This window comes from Neofelis nebulosa, chromosome 5 (genome assembly GCF_028018385.1).
Source record: "Neofelis nebulosa isolate mNeoNeb1 chromosome 5, mNeoNeb1.pri, whole genome shotgun sequence".
NCBI lineage: Eukaryota > Metazoa > Chordata > Mammalia > Carnivora > Felidae > Neofelis > Neofelis nebulosa.
In genome coordinates, this window is record NC_080786.1 from 149,593,957 (window position 1) to 149,613,475 (window position 19,519).

Genomic DNA, 19,519 nt, shown 5'->3' on the forward strand with positions numbered 1-19,519 from the left:
TGGCTCCTGTGTGTTGTGAACGTTTTGTCACAGCCCAATGGCCTTGGGCAGCTTCCTTGCTTTCCAGTGTGACAATACGTTACAAGTCCACCTTGAACATTTCCTGACCCAACCGCAAATCAACCACTTTTCCGAGGCATCCTGGGTCCTTTAAGTGGGAAATGTAGTTGGGGACTGGGGTATGGGTGCTAAGAAGCTCCTTCCTCCTGTAGTGTTATTGGTTCCAAGCCTCTCCAGTGGACAAAGTCAGAAAATATTTGTAAGAGAAATACGTCTGGAGTTCACATTAACATTTCCAATTCAAGTGTAGGGTTACAGGTTTTTACTTAATTTCTTTGATTTTCCGTTTGATTCTTTTTTTCTCTCTGATGTCAAAAAGCTTGGTTCTTTATGACATTACTATAATGTTATATGCTTTATCCCAATTTATGTACAAAAAGTTTCAGAATAACCCTACCAACATATTATGAACAATACGATTACTCTCGAAGCAATTTAAGATTTCTTGGCAGTTTTTTTTTTCCTTTTTCTTTCTCTTTTTCTTTTCCTTTTTTTCTTTTTCTTTGTCTTTATTTATTTTGTCCTTAGGATATATCCCACTGCCGTTATATAGCCAAATGAATGAAGGTTAAAATCATTTGAAATGACTCCAGGGCTCCTGGGTGGCTCAGTTGGTTAAGTGCCTGAGACTCTTGACTTCCCTCAGGTCGTGATCTCGTGGTTCATGAGTTTGAGTCCCGTGTCAGGCTCTCTGCCCTGACAGCACGGAGCCTGCTTGGGAGTCTGTCTCTCTCCCTCTCTGCCCCTCCCCGCCATGCTCTCTCTCTCTCAAAATAAATAAAAATAAAAAACAAGAAAATCATTTGAAATAATGCCTTCTCATCAGGTTACTTTATCTAATTTGATTTTGTTTTTGAATTAAGGGATTGCTTTCTTCAGCTGTTGTTTTAAAATTTTGTAAAAACTTTTTGTGTGCTTCTAAATGTATAAAACAGGGTAAATTTTGGGGGCACCTGGGTGGCTCAGTTGGTTGAGTGTCCGACTTTGGCTCAGGTCAGATCTCATGGTTTGTGAGTTCGAGCCCCCATATCAGGCTCTGTGCTCAGAGCCTGGAGCCTGCTTTGGATTCTGTCTGCCTGTCTGTCTCTCTCTGCCTCCACCCTGCTCGTGCTCTGTCTCTGTCCATCAAAAATAAATAAACATTAAAATTTTTTTTTAAAAAACCAAGGTGCATTTTTAAAAAATCTAGCTTCCAAACACATTGCTTCCACTCTGTTTTCGACTTCTCTTATAATTAACCACTTGTATTAATCTTTGGTTTTTGTCTTATTTTTAATGCAGTAAAAAGCAAATAGCCCCATTTCTTAGATAAAGGCTCTCATTCATACATTCTCATCTTCACCTTGCTTTTTGCATTTAACAGTGTATCCCAGAGATTTCCCCATGACAGTATAAAAGTCAGTCTTTTATTCCTTTTAGCAGCTATGTAATAAACACTCCATTATGTGGATGTAGCGAGGTTTATTCAGCTGGCCCCCCTCCTGAAGAACATTAGCCTTTTTCTATTGTAATTAATGCCACATGAACAGGCTTTTGTGTTCTTTTTTTTTTTTTTTTTTTTTTGCTAGCTTATCCTTGTCCTAGGAGTAGAATTGTGCAGCCACAACATATAGATATATAAGATTGCTAAATTCTCTCCACAGGGGCTGTGTCATTATGCATTTCCACCCGTAACAAGTAAGAAGACCCATTTCCCCACAGCCTCTACAACAGAGAATACTTTCAAGCTCCCAAACCAATTAGGACACCTATTAAAAAAGGTCCTTAGGGGCGCCTGGGTGGCTCAGTTGGTTGAGTGTCTGACTTCAGCTCAGGTCATGATCTCACCGTCCTTGAGTTCGGGCCCCGCGTCGGGCTCTGTGCTGACCGCTCAGAGCCTGGAGCCTGCTTCGGATTCTGTGTCTCTCCCTCTCTCTGACCCTCCCCTGTTCATGCTCTGTCTCTCTCTGTCTCAAAAATAAATAAAAACATTAAAAAAAATAATAAAGGTCTTTATTAAGGAGCCAACAATAAAGCGACCAGTATTTAAGCCTCAACCTAAATTGTTAAAGTCTTTGATAGAAACTTCTTAGGCATATAGGCCTTAGAATTAACGTGGAAATAGAGAGAAGAACTGAAAAGACAGAAGCAGACCGAGGAGAACCTGTTTTGCTTGTTGAACACCAGAACCAGTCATTGGAATAGTTATGCCTAGTTCTCATTTTTCCATAATGTCAATGGTTCGTAGACAAGTATCAACTCTGCTTCATACACAAGGTCACAAACACCGGGAGAAACCGTAGCTTGCTCAAGGCAGGGCCATCCAACTACTTGGACTCTTTATTCTCCACGAGGCCCAGTGGAAGTGTCGAAAAGTAGAGAGTCGTTGGCTTAAAGAGTTGGCTGAATGGTCCTCATCTCAGTCTTGGGGCCCAACAGGTGTGAAATCCACAGCCTGTTGCCTGCCCTTCTGGGTTTCAGCTCCCTCCGCTGCAAAGTCAGGGAATTAAGTGACTGGCTTTCAGTTGCCTTTCAGGGCTCTGATCCGCATTCGCGAGATGAAAGGACACTGCACTAGAACTATGGCACCAGGGTGGGGACAGTCCTGCTTCCACATTAGGCCAAACCCAAACCAGAACCCAAGATGCTCCCACACTGGTATTATTTCCAAAGACGTTGGTATTCTGGGGACCTGGTACCCAGGTTGGGCACAAAGGAGGAGTAAGTAAAGGGAGTATTTATTTAATATTCAATACATTTAAAAATAATTAGCCAAGCTCCTAGTGTATGCTGGGCATTTTATAGGTGATTTACATTTATCATGGCACCTTATCATTGCTGCAAACCTGTTTTTCAAAGGAAGAAGCAGGGTCTCAGAGAGGTCTAAGTGACTTGTCCCAGATCACACAGCCAGAGCAGGGCTGGGCTCATACTCCAACTATTCCGTGTATCTGTGGTCTGTAGATTGCTGCAGAAAATAATATCATTTATCTCATAGAAGACATGGAACTTGGACCGATCACTATTAGCTAAATCTTGTACAGAGCGGGAAACTCTGGGCCTGGTAGAGAACTTCCAGTTTTCTTTGAATTGTCTCCCAGGAAGGCTGTCCAACGACCATCCGACCAGAATTAGAAAGCCATACCCATAATCTCATCTATTATCTATTCCCTAAAGCTAGAAGATTCTCCTTTGTTATCAAGTTTCTGGCCAAGCAAAAGAGGTGTTCAAAAGAAAGTGACACTTCATTTGCCAATAATAGGGCAGTGAGCATGACACCAGGTGATTTACATAGACTATTTAATTTAATCTTTGCAACAGCTTTGTAAGATAAGATTAGTCTTCCCATTCTACAAGTAAAGCACCTGAGGCTCAGAAACACAAATCAATTTCCCAAGTTCTCACATCTAGTAGTGGTAGGAACACAATTTTAATAAGGTTCTCTTCTTCCAACAGCCACTCTCATTTCCCCAAGTTGCAGTGGGCCAATGCTATGGAACCAAAGAAACTCTTGAGTGGGCATGGTTGTTCCGTTTTAAAGAAAAGATGGTCAAGCAAGCAACTAGCACAGAGCATCCGATTTCCAGCCTCCCCACTTCTAACCTTCCTCTATGAGGTTGGAAGGAACTGCCAAGATCCCATTGCCAGGATAGAAGAGAAATCTACCCTCTGCAATGATGAGGAGACAGCTGGAAGCAAGCAGGACATGGATGAGTGGTAACGATGCTCCTACCCAAGCTGGCATCAGAATCCCCCAGATGGTTTGTTACACCCCAGGTTGCAAGCCCACCCCCAGGACCTCTGATTCGGTGATTCTGGGGGGTAGACCCGAGAGACTGCATTTCTAGCAAGTTCCCAGGCAACGCTGATGCTGTTGGTGCAGGGGCCATGCTTGAGAACCACTGGCCCATGACATCCGGTACACAACGTTTCCAACTCCTGCCTGTGCTAAAATGGGACACGTCTACACGCATCTGCATCTGGCACACCTGCAGCACACACAGGCACCACATGCACACACACACACACACACACACACACACACCAGAAACACACTGAACACCTGCACTGTTCATAAGTAACACACACTGGCATCAGGCCTGCAAACACGACATGCCTACACCACATACTCACACGCACACACACCCTCATGCACACGCACGGCCACCATGCATCTCTAGCCCGTGTAACGTACATCGACGCATATGCAGACAGGCGCTAACATCCACGCCGCGCTCCATGGCTGATCCAGATCCCAGTCCCCGAGTGTCCATCCGAAAGGTCCCCGGTGTCATGGACATCTCCTGATGTTCTTCCTCACCCCCATCTGACTTACCTCCTCTTCATGAGATACCTTTTTATGAATTGTACTTTCAATTCCCACGCAAACATTTTCCACTGCACTTAATAAATGCAGCGAGCAGTTCCAGATTGCTTCCTGCACAAAGCCTTAGGCTGAGCACGCTAAGGAGGAAACGTGATGAGAAAGATACCCTAGGACTTCATTCATTCATTCATTCATTCAGTGCATATGCTACATACTGGGTGAGCAACATACAAGATAGATATGCCCCATGCCATCTCACACTTTATAAATCAGTGGTACTGACCCCTCCCCACACCCCTTCCCGGGAGTAAAGGAGGGCATCCTGTGCTAACCTAAGGGATGGTGGCAGGGATTCTGGGCACCAAGAGAAGCCAGTGTGAGTGGGAGGTGTTGGGAACTTCCCAGTGCTTTCCAAATGCCCCAGAGCAGGCAGCAGATTCCTCCTGCCTCCTCTGAGGTGAATTCTGACCCCCACTGCAAATACAGATTGTCCTCCACAGAGGGGGAAACCATCTAGACTAGCGGGTGAAAATTTAAATTTTTTTAATAGTAGCAATAATAATAACAGGAAAAAATAAATAACAGCCACCCGCTGATGAGGACATACTACATACTATACATCTTAACTGCTGATTCTTTTTTAAAAAATTTTTAAGGTTATTTATCTATATTTGAGACAGACAGAGAGACAGCGTGAGCAGGGAAGGGGCAGCAAGAGAAGGAGAGAGAGAGAGAGAGAATCCCAAGCAGGCTCTGTACCACCAGCGCACAGCCCATCATGGGGCTCAAACTCACAAAACCACGAGATCACGACCTGAGCCAAAACTGAGAGTTGGACGCTTAACCGACTGAGCCACACAGGCATTCCAACTAATTCTTTTTTTTTTTTTTTTAAGTTTATTGAGAGAAAGAGAGAGAGTGTGTGTGTGTGCTTGTGTGGGGGAGGAGCAGAAAGAGAGGGAGAGAGAGAATTCCAAGCTGCCTCTGTGATGCTAGCACATAGCCCCACGCGGGGCTCAATCTCAGAAGCCTGGGGTCACCGCCTGAACCGAAATCGAGAGTCAGCTGCTCAACAGACTGAGCCACCCAGGCACCCCTTAACTGCTAATTCTTACCCCGGGTCTTGCCGTCCCATTTTCCAGTTGCAGAAGCAGGGCCTCCAAAACGCTAGCCTGAGGTCTTGAGAAGGGCAGATGGGGTTTCATCCCCGGGGACCCGCTTCAGCAGTTGCTTCCTTTCCACTTGCCCTGACAGTGGGATCCCTGAACGGCATCGACGCCACTCTCAGAAATGGCAAAGCGTCTCTGTCCCCACCCTTCTCGTGTCCACCACCAGCCCACAGAGAGCAGAGTCGTAAGGACAAAGCTGTTAAAGCAGACACATGCGAGCCAAGTAGATGAAATAACTTAATTTTTTTTTAATTTGAAACAAGACCGTAACTACGAGAAAACAAGCGTTGCAAAAGATCAGCCTGACAAACCACGAATCATGTCCTTCTGTCCCAAATGCCCTGTTTTCGCTGAGCCGCGCACGCTCGTGTGGCTGGGTATGCGGCGGGTAGCGAGGTAGCCTGGCTTGGCTTAATGTCTCCGCGGTGCAGACTTGTCCAGACAGGTGTCCTCGAGCTGCATTTGAGGGCAGGGAGGGTAAGTGGTCCCTGGGCCAGAAGCCGCGCCCCCCGCTCACCTCCCGCTTGCCCTGTCTGCTGACCTCCGAGGAAATTCAGCCCCGCAGCCACCATTTGCGGTCCCATCAGCCAGGCTGCAGTAAAAGGTACTTAGCGCACACAGCTCGTTTTGCAAGGTTAGAAGGAATCAATAGGAGATGTGTTTAATGTGGTATCGCTATCACGTCTCATCGCGCTTTTAAAACTCGAATACCCGCAGTGGTGTATAATCTTAGTCTCTCGGTACAGAGAATGGGCTTGATGTGGTCTCAGATAGATGTCGCCGCCCGGGATGGACACACAAAACCTGCCGGGTGGCCTCTGGAGTCCACTCCTGCTCTCATGTTCTTTGTCTCTTTCTCCTTTTCTCCCTTTTGAATGTTCTCTTCTATTCTTTCTCTCCCTCCCTCCATCCTTCCTTTCCCTCATTTCTCCTCTCCTTGTTCCTTGTTTTAATTTCGGGGGTTTGACTCCGTGGAAAACGACCGGGACTTCGGCAAACCACCAAAGCATCCAGATAGTTTCCCCCGCATTCCCCGAGCCCTTACGTCGACTGCGAAACCCAGGCTGGTTAAGTCTCTCGTGGCGGGTGGCACTGGACGCAAGCCACCCGCTCACCACGAAGCAGACTTGTGCCTAAGCTGCAGTGAAATTATTTTGAAAGAGAAACCTGTCTGGGCAGAGCATAATTAAACACGGCAGAGTGTTCTTGTGTTCGGAAGACCACAACGGTGAACTTTTTCAAACATGATATATAATTCTATGGAAAAATTAGAGACAGTAAGGTCAAAATGATATCCCGTACTTGTGGGGCAGCAGGGGGTGCTGCTGATTCCCATGATGAAGCATTTAGGGAGAAGCAGTGTCTGCAGAGAACCAAGGGTCAGAAGGGAAGAAAGAAATCAGACCTTGGTTAACCAGTCTCTACCGCCATTTGCCCAAGCAACCTCATCACAGGTCCCCTCTGTAAGAACTTTCCAACAGAGTGCTTCCTATTTTGGTTTAAGAATAACTAGGGGCACCTGGGTGGCTCCGTCGGTTAAGTGTCCAACTTCAGCTCAGGTCATGATCTCGCAGTTCATGAGTTTGAGTGCCACGTCGGGCTCTGCGCTGACAGCTTGGAGCCTGGAGCCAGCTTCAGATTCTGTGTGTGTGTCTCTCTCTCTCTCTGCACCTCCCCCACTTGTGTTTTCTCTCTCTCTCTCTCTCTCTCTCTCTCTCTCTCCATCTCCCTCAAAAATAAATAAATAAACATTAAAAAAAAAAGAGTAACAACAATTGTGGCCCTATTCCCCTAGAGCAGCGGGTGAGACAAGAGATAAGTGACTCCGTCAGCTGGCTTGAAACCTTACCGAGAATTACCACCACCACGGTGTTCAACCCAAATGGCTGAACTGGGGATTAAGTGGTTGTATTAGTTTGTGGCAGCTGCTGTAACAAGTACCAAAAACTGGACAGCTGAACCAACAGAAATCTATTGTCTCACAGCAGTGGAGGCAGCCAAGTCTGAGATCAGGGCATCAGCAGGTTTGGGTCCTTCCAAGGGATGCAGGGAAGAACGTGCTCCAGGTTCCGGTAGTCTCCGATGCTTCTCGGCTTGTAGACGGTGTTCTCCCTGTGTTTTCACATCATCTTGCCTCCGTGTTTTCTGTCTCTGTGTCCAAATATCCTCCTTTTTCATAAAGACACCAGTCGTACCAGATTAGGACCCACCCCAATGAGCTCATCTTAAGTTGATCATTTGCAGGGACCCTACTGCCAAACAGGGTCACATTTGTAGGCACTGAGGGCTAGGACTTCAATGTTGTGGGGACACAAGTCAATCCATAACAACAGTCATTTGTTTTCACACCCACAAGCTCACCACCTAATGGTCATTCTACATTGAGCTAGAAATGCACACGACGTGTCCATTTAGAAATTCACAGCAAATTCACACCAAAATTCATTCAATTCTCTTTAATAGTGCCTTAATTACCTCTGAATTGAGGGACCTGTGTGCCAAAAAAAAAAAAAAAAAAAAAAAAAGAAACAAAATTTCCCATATTTGGCCACCAGGAGAACGAGCTCTGCCAAGGATACCAGACAAAGACGTGACCCAGACCATACAGAAAAGACTGAGGTCCCAACACATTCAAAACAGGAGTCTCTTATCATGGAAAGGGGGTCAGGTTGACATAGCCACTAGCCTTCCTTTGGAAATTCAAGAAAAGCTGGGGAAGAAACCTGACTAGCCTCAACTCTGTGATATTAAAGCATTACTTTGCCTTTGATACAAATGACAAAATGGCTCATTATCACACAAAGTAGGTCAGCTACCTGGAAAATTGCATCTTGCGTAAATCCCGGCAGCGTTATATAAAATCTCACATGACCTATTATAGTTTTATGTCTATTCAACTAATGACAAAACTAACAAGGAATTCTTTCTCTAATTTCCTTCCACACCTTTATTACATTAAATATGAAGGGCAAAAAATACTTTTCCTATCGGTTTTAAACTAAGGTCTTCATGATTTAAACGTCAGTCCCAGTATCTGTGTCAAGAGTGTGATGAACATGTAAATGTGAAAATATCAGCAGACCCCTGCCTGGGACCCAAGCCCATCAATTTCTAACCCCCAACTTGACCCCAGCACAGGATGCCTCACTCCAGTCCCAAGAATCAGAGAACTGATGACCTTCATCAGATAAAACTACACATTCAACAAGAGTGGGAAGTGTCTCATAGTGGGGCCCCCAGTCTGCTCTCCACCCCCACAGGCATCTGGGGGAAGGAAGAACCCTCCCATCCTCCTTAACCCTGTGGAAACCCCGGAAGCTCGCAGAAGCCACACCCGGGGCTTTTTGATGTCAACAGTGCACCGGTAAAAAGGGCAACCTGCCCAAAGCAGCATCATTTAACATTTTCTGGAGTTGACTGCTTTTCTAATGGTCATTGCAAATCTTCAAAAAGGTAAAACGGCATGATCTTTGCTTTTGGTCAAATAGACACCCTCACTCCACTCTTATTCGGTACAGGACAGGCCTGACTCTCCTCTCCAGAAGCTCAATAAGCAGTTGGTGTCATGACTGCTAGTTCTAAATCACCAAGTGTTTATTAAACACGTTGAGATCCTTCCGGAGAAAGCTCATGTCCTTGACCTGATGTCTCTAGGAACGCGTGCTCTCCTTGTTCTTCAGTAAAGATTCTCTGTTTGCTCACCGTGCCGGTACCTCGCCTGGGGACTCAGTATTCTTCCTTCCCTCAGCCCCAGCGTGCCCTCAGCCTTCTGGCTCCTAAGAGCCAAACAGTTCCATGGGGTTCTGCCAAAGTGACTCCAAGCCCGAAGAGCATAGGAGGCCTTTGGGTGCCAGAACTGACACCAAGCATCCTAACACACAGTGTCTAATCCGAAAAACCGGCCTCCCAGGTGGGGCACTACCTCCACTTTCAGACAGGGATGGTTTGAGTCTGACCAAGGGCGAGCAGCCTGCCTCAGGCCCAGCTTGGTCTACGTGAGTGAAAGGGCCTCAGTTTTGTTTCCTTCTTGAGGACAATATTAGAGGTAATCTTACCAATGCCATCTGACTTTCATGATGGAGCTCAGGGCACTCTTCCTTTGGTACACCAGAAAAAAAAAAAAAAAACTGCTTCTGGGAAATGACATGTGATGGCAAAATGAAGTCAGACTTAATCAGAACTTGAAATCCCAAGGGTTTGAATTTATTTAAACAGGATCTGAGAGACCCTTAGAGTGAATGTCTCATTCATTAAGCGGGTCTTAACTGAGCAACTACTGAGCTCCAGGAAGGATGCTGAACTCTAGGAACCCAACAGTGACCCCAAAGACCTATAACCTAGTGGAGGGGGGTAGAGAGAGGAAAATGAGCTCCCCATGCTGGGCAAGAAGTGCCGTACTTGGGGGGTACAGGGGGCGCACGAGCAGGGAAGCAGGTTGAGGTGTGGAGGCAAGGTTGAGGAATAATCAGATTTGTGTTCCCGAGAGATCACTCTGGCTGTCGCGTGAAAGACCCATGCCAGAGGCCAGTAGGTAGAGGTTACAGTTACCACAACCCGAGATGAGGGTCTCCTCAGCCTGAGAAGTAGAGCAGAGTGAAGACATCCCCAACTTAGCCACTTCCTTCCAATTTCTAATAGCAAATGAATGAGTTCATCACTAATCTCATGCCTAAGGGCCAGCAGAGCGTTATTACAGCCTGGGCTAGGTATGCGGGAGGATGTACATTTGCGAGGAAACTATAAGGGATGTTCTTGCTAAATCCTTTTCTCCCCCCAAAGAATGTCCTGGAAAATAATGTAGAAACAACGCAGTGGACTTCAGAATTGGCTAATTGTGTGGTGAAATCACAAATGAATCCTGCCTTGTTGGGAAACCTTGAAGAGTTTGCCGATTCTCTGTTTTTACATGTGTAAAATGAGGCAACACCATCTACAGCAAAGGGTTTCGAGGACCACAAATAGTATGTACGTATTCATTTCCCATGGCTGCTTCCAAAATTACCACACATTTAGTGGCTTAAAACAACATGAATTTATTATCTTCTAGTTCTGAAGGGTAGATGTCTGCCATAGTGTTGTCAGCTAAGACCAAGGGTGTGGTAGGGCTGTGCTGCTTTCTGAGGGTGCTAGAGGAGACTGTGTCTCTTTGATTTTTCCATCTTCTGGAAACTTCTTCGGCTCATGACCTCTTTCTCCATCTTCAAAGCCAGTAATGATGGGTCCAGCGCTTCTCCCATTGCATCACCCTGGCCTCCACTCTGTCTCTTTCTTCCACTTTTAAGGCTGCTTCTGATCACATTGAACCCACAAAGATAATCTCTCTGTCATGGTCAGTTGATTAATTCCAACTGCCCACTTTATCCCCCCTTTGCCATGTAAGGTGATATACACACAGGTTCTGGGGATTAGGATGTGGACGTCTTTGGGGAGCCATTATTCTGCCCACCACAGTACGTAAGGCACCTGCTCAGTTCTCACCGGTACTTTTGATCATAAAGCTTTTTTCCTTTAACTGAAAACAGAAGCAGCTTCATTTTTAAAAATTGATGTTAATGCTAATACAGCAAATGAATTTACCTCTTTGTATTGAATACCTTCATTAATTCTGGGGATCAGAAGAGAAACTTCTCTGACACCCCCGTTTCAGAGATGGGCACCTGGGGCCCAGGGGTTCACATGGCATTTAGCGACAAAGCCAAAATTGGAATCCGGTGTCTTGCTTCCAGTGAAGCGGTCTCTCCATCATAGTCTACCTTCCTGAAGGACCTTGTTAGTGCCACCAGAAGTGATGACTCTCCCTCAGTTTTGCAGAGTGCACTCACCTGATGCAAAATCTGACCTGGCTGACCAAAACATGTGGTTTCAGGCAAAATCAATGGAAAAGACAGATATATAAATATAGATAGATAGATAGATGATAGAGATAGATAAATAGATAGATAGATAGATAGATAGATAGATAGATAGATAGATAGATATAGATAGATGAGAGATAGATAGATAGATAGATAGATAGATAGATAGAGATAGATCGATCTTTTTTATTTCCAGGATAGAAAAAGAATGTGATCAGCAGTGTATTAAAAAAAATTCGAAAAAGTATACAAAAGTGCTTCAGATTTCTCCCCTGCATCATCAAAGTTTTGAAACCACACACATCAAATTTTGAAGGGAAAAGATGTTAGCCAAGAATCCTATGCCCCCCGCAAAACTGTCACTTACACATGAGGTAACTTAAAGATGTTTCCAGAAAGCACACAACCATCTCTGAACGTATTTGTCAAGGATATGCTTCACTTTACTGAGAGAAAAACACTGTATCATAATATAATAAAACTCATCAAAAATAATAACACCACTTTAAAGTCACAGATAACACCAACAAAAACTGGGAAGTGGCTTTGAATATCACATGGGAACAAAAGACTATTTATGTCCTGATTTTACATAGAAGCTAATGAGTAAATAGTATTTGATTTTTTATGTTGATAGTTTCATAAATATTGGTATGAGCATTTTTTAACACCTTAAGGTAAATCATTAGTAGAATTTAAAACAAAATCACTAGAGAAAAAAGCAAAGAAAACATAGGCCATTAAAAAAAAGTTGCCAGAGGAAAAGACAGGAAGAATCTGTACATAAGCATGAAACAAGACAATGGGAACACGCATGATTACATGAGTAATAATCTACCCTTCTCACCAAAACTACCACAGTAAAAGATACCCTCCCTCAAATAGTGAAATAATGAAATTACACCAAATAGCATTTAAAAGTTATGACATTTAAAAGCAATTGACAACAAAAGAGAGAGGGAAGCAAACCACAAGCCTCTTTATTTAATTGTTTTTAATGTTTATTTATTTTTGAGAGAGGAAGAGAGACAAAGCATGAGTGGGGAAGGGGCAGAGAGAGAGGGACACACAGAATCCAAAGCAGGCTCCAGGCTCTGTGCTGACAGCAGAGAGCCTGACTGAGCCCAGCGTGGGGCTCAAACTCACCAACCACGAGATCATGACCTGAGCCGAAGTCGGACGCTTAACCAACTGAGCCACCCAGGCTCCCCCACAAAACTCTTAACTATAGAGAACCAACTGAGGGTTGTTGGAGGGGAGGTGGATGGGGGATGGGCTAAATGGGTGGTGGGCATTAAGGAGGGCACTTGTGATGAGCACTGGGTGTTGTATGTAGGTGATGACTCCCTAAATTCTATTCCTGAAACCAATATTGCACTGTATTTTAACTAACTGGAATTTAAATAAGAATCTGAAAACAAAACAAAAGCAAAAGAAATCATATTAAATGATTAGGCAAAGATACAATAGCTAAAGGCAAGAAGAAATAAAATTAATACAGTGAAAGAAAACAGGAGTTGGCATATTGTTTTCAGGCAGAGGAAAAATAAAAGAAAAAGCCATTTCCTGGAATGAAGAGTTGTATTGTTTTAATAGTAACTAAAATCTAGACAGAAAATGTAAAAGCCATAAATCTTTCCACACCATATAATATTCTTCAAAGTATAGTAGTCATGAACTATTAGAGGCACACAGAGAAGTGAACCAAAGCACTAGAGTGGTAAGAGACTTAACCACACCTTCCCTGACGCTTGTAGTTGAAATGTGCAAATATATGTGCCCTGTCGGGGGGGCAGGAGGAGAGAGAGTGTCCGAGAAACAATAAGATTGATTTACTGGGTGTGCAGAAAATTCTGGGTCTAAAGGAGAACAGGAAGATATATTTCTACCAAGTTTACCAAGAATATTTGCAAATAGTAATTGTAAATTATATGATATATATGTTCATAAACTCAAAAAGTGGCAAAAAAAAATAGGCCCAAATTCTCAGACCACGAATGACTCTGTGCAAAGTGATCACAGTGGTAGTCAAACACACCATTAACGACTGTTTAGAAAATAACAAGAGTGAAAATGTAATCTGTCAAGATATCTGGAATGCTTACAAGGACTCATCCAAGCAAATCTATAACCAGTAAGCCTTCTGTTACGACACACACAAGAAATAACACTTACTAAACTCAGTGTCAAACTAAAGAATGCAAAAACAAGAACACACACACACACACACACACACAAACTTGAGTAAAACAAATGGAGATACAAAATAACAGCAGAAATTAATGAATTTGAAAACAGCTAAATAATATAATAAATGCATCTAAGGTCTGGTTCTGCATAGAAAAAAATTACTGATCAAACAGTTAGCAGGTCTAATCTAATAAAAAGAGAAAAATATAAGTATATAAAATTGGGAATAAAAAAGAAACATGACCAAAGATGTAAGTAAAAATTGTATAAAATCCTATTCTGATAAATGAGAGAACTACATAAATTTGTATGATTTTTAAAGAAAATATAGGAGTGCCTGGGTGGCTCAGTCGGTTAAGCATCCGACTTCAGCTCATGTCATGATCTCACAGTCCGTGGGTTCAAGCTCTGCATTGGGCTCTGCACTGATAATGCATAGCCTGGAGCCTGCTTCAGATTCTGTCTCTCTCTCTCTCTCTCTCTCTCTCTCTCTTTCTCTCTCTCTGCCCCTCCCCTTCTCAAGCTATTTCTCTCTCTCTCTCAAAAAGTAAATAAACATTTAAAAAATTTTAAATTATTAAAAAAATAAAAATAAAATAAAAAAGATGTAGACAAATTGAAAGAAGAAATAACTAGGGAATTTTTTTAGTTTTTTTTTTTTAATTGAGGTATAATTAACATACAACACTGTATTAGTTTCAGGTATACAACACCCTGATTTAACACTTGTATGGAAATTTTAAACAAGAAACATGGAAGCCTTTTCATTTTTTAATGCCAATCCTTACAGAGAAACAAGACTGCAGGCCAATCCTTACAGAGAAACAAGACTGCAGACCAATCTGCCTAAGATTGCACGCAAAAAATTCTAAATAAAAAATTGGCAATGCCATTTGTAAATGTATTCCAAAAACAGTACCCTGGAACCAAGAAGAATTTGCTCTAAGAACGGAAGAACAATGTGCCATGGCAATCCCAAAGCAACTTGCTGCATTGTTTGGAAGAGAAGGGTCACGCGGGGCTATGAACACATTAGAAGCCGAAACGTATTTAATAATCTTCAGGATTTAATACCGACGGTCTCAAAGTCTTGCAACAAACTATGAGCAGACATCGATGTTTCTAAAGATGAACACCCCTATCTCCCACTTTCAGCAACCCCAGCTTCAACCTTGAGACGCTCGTGATATCCACATCGATGTCAAAGAAGACATGACCCCTTCTGTAGCCACTGTTTCCTAGCACTATGCTGAAGGTCCCAGCAATGCAAACATTTTTGAAAAAGACAAGGGACGGTCTATATATATCGCAAAGAAAGAGACAAGCGATTAGAAATAGCCAAGAAGGAACAAAACTTAACTCAGCGATATGCAAGACCCGAATAAAGGAAGAGGTAAGCCATTTCATCCAGGATAAAAGCATAAAAAGGAAAATTCTCCCCCAAATAATTATTAGGTATAATGAATACCTTTAATTCTAGTAAAATCTTTGAAGACATGGCAGTGAAAAGCTAAAGTACACTTCGAAGAATTAAGTACTTACTAATTTACCATCTGTTTTGAATAATAAGAGACATACATGGTGATTTTTTAAACTATATACATTCCATGACTAGATAGTAGAACTATATGTAAAAGCATATACATTATAATCTGGTAAAAGAAAATGACAGAAATGCAAGCCTTCTGAAAGTATAAGAGTATTCGATATAGAAATTATGGGAAAGCCACATAGAGATTCCAAGGCAGGCATTAAACGTGTAGAAAAATATTACACCACTAGGTTATGTTCACGTAGTTAGAATGATCCCAAACTGTAAATGGATATATATACTATATATATATATTAGTATGTATATATATATATATAGTATATATATATATATATATACTATATATATATATATAAATATCTGTGCCGCCCCAGAACCTTTTTTTAGTTTTGATTTCTTGGGGGAAAAAAAGCTGAGAGGTAGTATCAGACAAAAGTGTATCATGGAAATACAAGGGTTTTCTCTAAATGTTTCTTTTTTTCAGATGACTATTATTTTTTTTTCTTTGTACTTTTCTGTATTTCCCACATTTTCTAGAAAGAATGAATTATAAAATCAAAAGGACATGTATTCATAACACTAGTATCTTGCATAATGTTTGGTAGCAATAATTCTCATTCTTTTTTAATCGCAGAAATCTCTGAAAATCTTATACAACTTCAGAACTCTCCCCGCCCAAAAAACTTCATTATATGCAAATAAGCGCCAAATTCTGCATAAAGTTAAAGGTCTTTATAGACCCATTGAAGTCCATTCAAGGACCCTGGGCAAAGAGCAAACTATTCAAACCTCAAAGCAATTTCTTATGTATTCTCTCAATAGATCCTCACTGAAAGTTTATAATAGAAGAGCTGTTACATTTGTCATATTAAAGATGAGGAAATTGAGCGTCTAAAGATTAAGAACACATAGCCAGCAGGGACAGAAGTGGCCAGGCATGTAGCATTTTGTTCCAGCAAACATGGCTTATTAAATGCACAACAGGACGTCAAATAAACAAAACCAGAGCGGGGCGCCTGGGTAGCTCAGTTGGTTAAGCCTCTGACTTCCGCTCAGGTCCTGATCTCACAGTTTGTGAGTTCAAGCCCCATGTCGGGCTCTGTGCTGACAGCTCGGAGCTTGGAACCTGCTTCCAATTGTGTGTCTCCCTCTCTCTCTGTCCCTCCCCTGCTTGCTTTCTGTCTCTCAAAAATAAATGTTAAAAAAATTAAAAAACAAACGAACAAACAAACAAAAAAAAACAAAACCAGAGCTTGAGTCCTGATTCACCCCTGAAAATTTGGAAAACTTTCACCGTGCCTTGGTTTCCTCATCAATAGAGCAGAGATAATAATACTTGTTCTGCATATCCCCCAGAGTTGTTAGGGAGAAGAAATGTAGAGGGAAGCACTTGCAAACATCATTTATCTTTATTATGAATACATAAATGTTTCTATTATGAATCTATTAAAACTCAGGCCAGTGCGAGGGTAAGTGCTGATGGGATCTGGGTGGGAGGGGTAAAAAAGGCAAAGTATCTCACTAAGAGGCAATTAAAATGCGCTGTTCTTGTTCAAAAAGTATGTCTTCACGAGTAATTAGCAATCTATTGTGCATCGAACAATGGTTTGTTAGCTGAGTTCTCTTACGTCAGTTGTGTGTGGCTATCCTGTAAACTGAAGCAACATAATCCAGAGCTCCCTGCTTCAAAAAAAAAAACAAAACGTTTACTTTTCCAGGTGTCTAGGTTATTGCTCTGACTTAATTTTAGTGATGAAAATTTCATGTTAATTCCAAAGTCTTACCAGGGGCCCTCAGCCCAGACCTCCTGGAGGGGAAAGAACAATTAAGACACAGAAAGAGGTCAGGAAGCTGCCACACCCCAACTGACTCTCACTTGTCTTGACACCCCTGACCTTGTGCCCTACACCTGAGGGTCCTCCATGCAGGTGACTGGGTTGAAGTGTGTGAATGAGACGCTGTCTGCGAGACTTCACCTCGACGAGACTCTGTTTCCTCGTCAGAAATCTGGATGTCGGGAAGTCTGTTTTAATGTGTAAAATCCCTGAACACCACACTGGACCGTGAAAATACACAGAATCACTCTTTTTTGAGTTTGAAACTTTCCCGAGCCAGTTCTTTCTGACATCTTTATCACAGATATTCTGTGACGTCACCTAATATACTAACAGTCTGTCCCTGAAACTGACCTTAAACCCATTGCTGACACTCATATTTGGTTTTCACTGCTGATTTTTTTTTTTTTTACCTATCTAGTTACCCCTTGTTCACTATTCACCAGGGGATGGACCGTCTGGATTGATTATTTTATTTCTTATGTACCCAACAGAAGTGTAGTTAAAGCTCAAAACTTTATGTGATGACTCTTTCATCCTTAGTCATAACCCTCCTACAAATGCTCCAGAGTGATGGTTATAGAGCCCGTAAGTGTGAGATCACTCTAGGCTGTTCTTCTAACTTCTAAGTGGGGTCAGTCCTCAGGGAGGAATAGAATTTCACTGCATTTTCCCATTTCATTTGTATAATGAAATCATTGTTTGGCCTTCATTCTGTACTCTTGCCCTTTTTGGTCTTAAGGTAGGTGAGTCAGTAGCCCCCTCCAATTTTTCTCTAGGAAAACCACGACTTGGAAATAGACTCTCGCCAAATATCAAGACTTGATTTTTTTCCCTAAAAAAATTATATCAGATAAATCCCCCTCCCGCAGAATCATGCAAGGCACTTGCTCGTATGTATTTACGTACACATAGAAGTGAACTGACGTGCAAATCCATCATGTGCGAACTGGACAAATTTGAACAATCACTTGAAAATGAATCAATTATCACTACTGGTTGGGTCATATTATTCTATTACAGTGGTGTGATCACATTCAATCCCAAAGAGCAGTGCGCAACAGAATTTCAGCCTTCAGCAGAATCACCTTGGGCACCTGTTAAAAGAGCGACCAGCAAAATGCACTCACAAACTACCAAGACAGACCCTGGAGATGAGGCTCAGAATTATGCGTTCTTGGAAAACCTCGATGGGACTCCTGGGTGGCTCAGTCGGTTCAGCACCGGACTCTTATTTTGGCTCAGGTCATGATCTCAAGGTTCGTGAGTTTGAGCCCCGCATTGGGCTCTGCGCTGACAGCATGGAGTCTGCTTGGGATTCTCAATGTCTCTTCCTGTCCCTTTGCCCCTCCCCTGTGCACTGTCTCTCTCTCTCTCAAAAGAAATAAATAGACTTAAAACATTGAAGAAAAAAAGAAAACTTTGAGAAAGCTTTGTCTGGCTCCTGATTTTCACCTCTATTTTGGACCTTGTCTGGGGAAGCTAACATTGATTCTGGAGAGTCCCTAAAAAGAACAAGGTCCCACCTAGACCTCCTTAAGCTAGGGGTGGATCGCAGCTCTGGACACGCTCTAACTTCATATCCCAGCCTCAGAAATTGCATCTTAAAGGACCAGGCCAATTGGAGTCTTCTCTGTGATGGATCAAAACGGGGATTTTAAGGCAGCTCTATTTAGAATGGACTTTGTGCCCTCATCTCTGCCCCCTACAAAAAACAAGGGAAGTTCCCCTTACTCAATCACTATCACATTGTGTTTTGCTAAGAGGGGTTTGCCAACATCATCTCCCACGAAATTTAAGGAGATTCTCCAGTTTGAGCTACCACTGACCATCACAGAAATGATGGCCTGGTGTTGTAAAAAGTTTGGCCGTGAAGACTAAAGAGTGCTCACATAGAGTCTACAAGTATTTTCTGGATCTCCATGCTCCCCAGTTGCTCTCTTTCATCTACCAACTCTTTGGAAGGAGGATATAGCATATAAAGAAGGCAATGATTTTTTTTTCCTGAGTTTAGCGAGAATGATGATACCCAACTAAGGCAGGAACAAAGTGGGAGACTGCTCATTCTTCAGTCTGTCACCAGTCATCAAACCAATCATTCTTTATTCTTTATTCTCCTCTTTTTTAAATTCTATAATAAGAAGTCATTTAAACAGCCATATGCAGTTGTGCTTGTTGGAATCTACTGAGTATATGCTGTGATTCATAATAATTACCTCACTCAGCATAAGATTTTTATTAGGATGGTGACATTTATCTTACCCATCACTTCTTTCTTTCACCAGTGACTTGCCATAGGACCTTGGGTGAGTAACCTCGACTATCTGTGGTCACTAACTCCTATCCATCCTTGTGTAAGGAGAAAAATGAGTTCCAGCCAGTGAAGACTTTGGGATCATAGGAGGAATCGTAATTTTGCTTAAGTAACAAATAGTCTCCAATAAAAGTGTTAGCCATTGTGTTTTAAAATAAACTTGGAAAACTACTTAAAGCCTATAGAGGAGTAAGCAGATGTGTCCATTCCTAAGCAGTGAAACAGATTGAGGTACAAA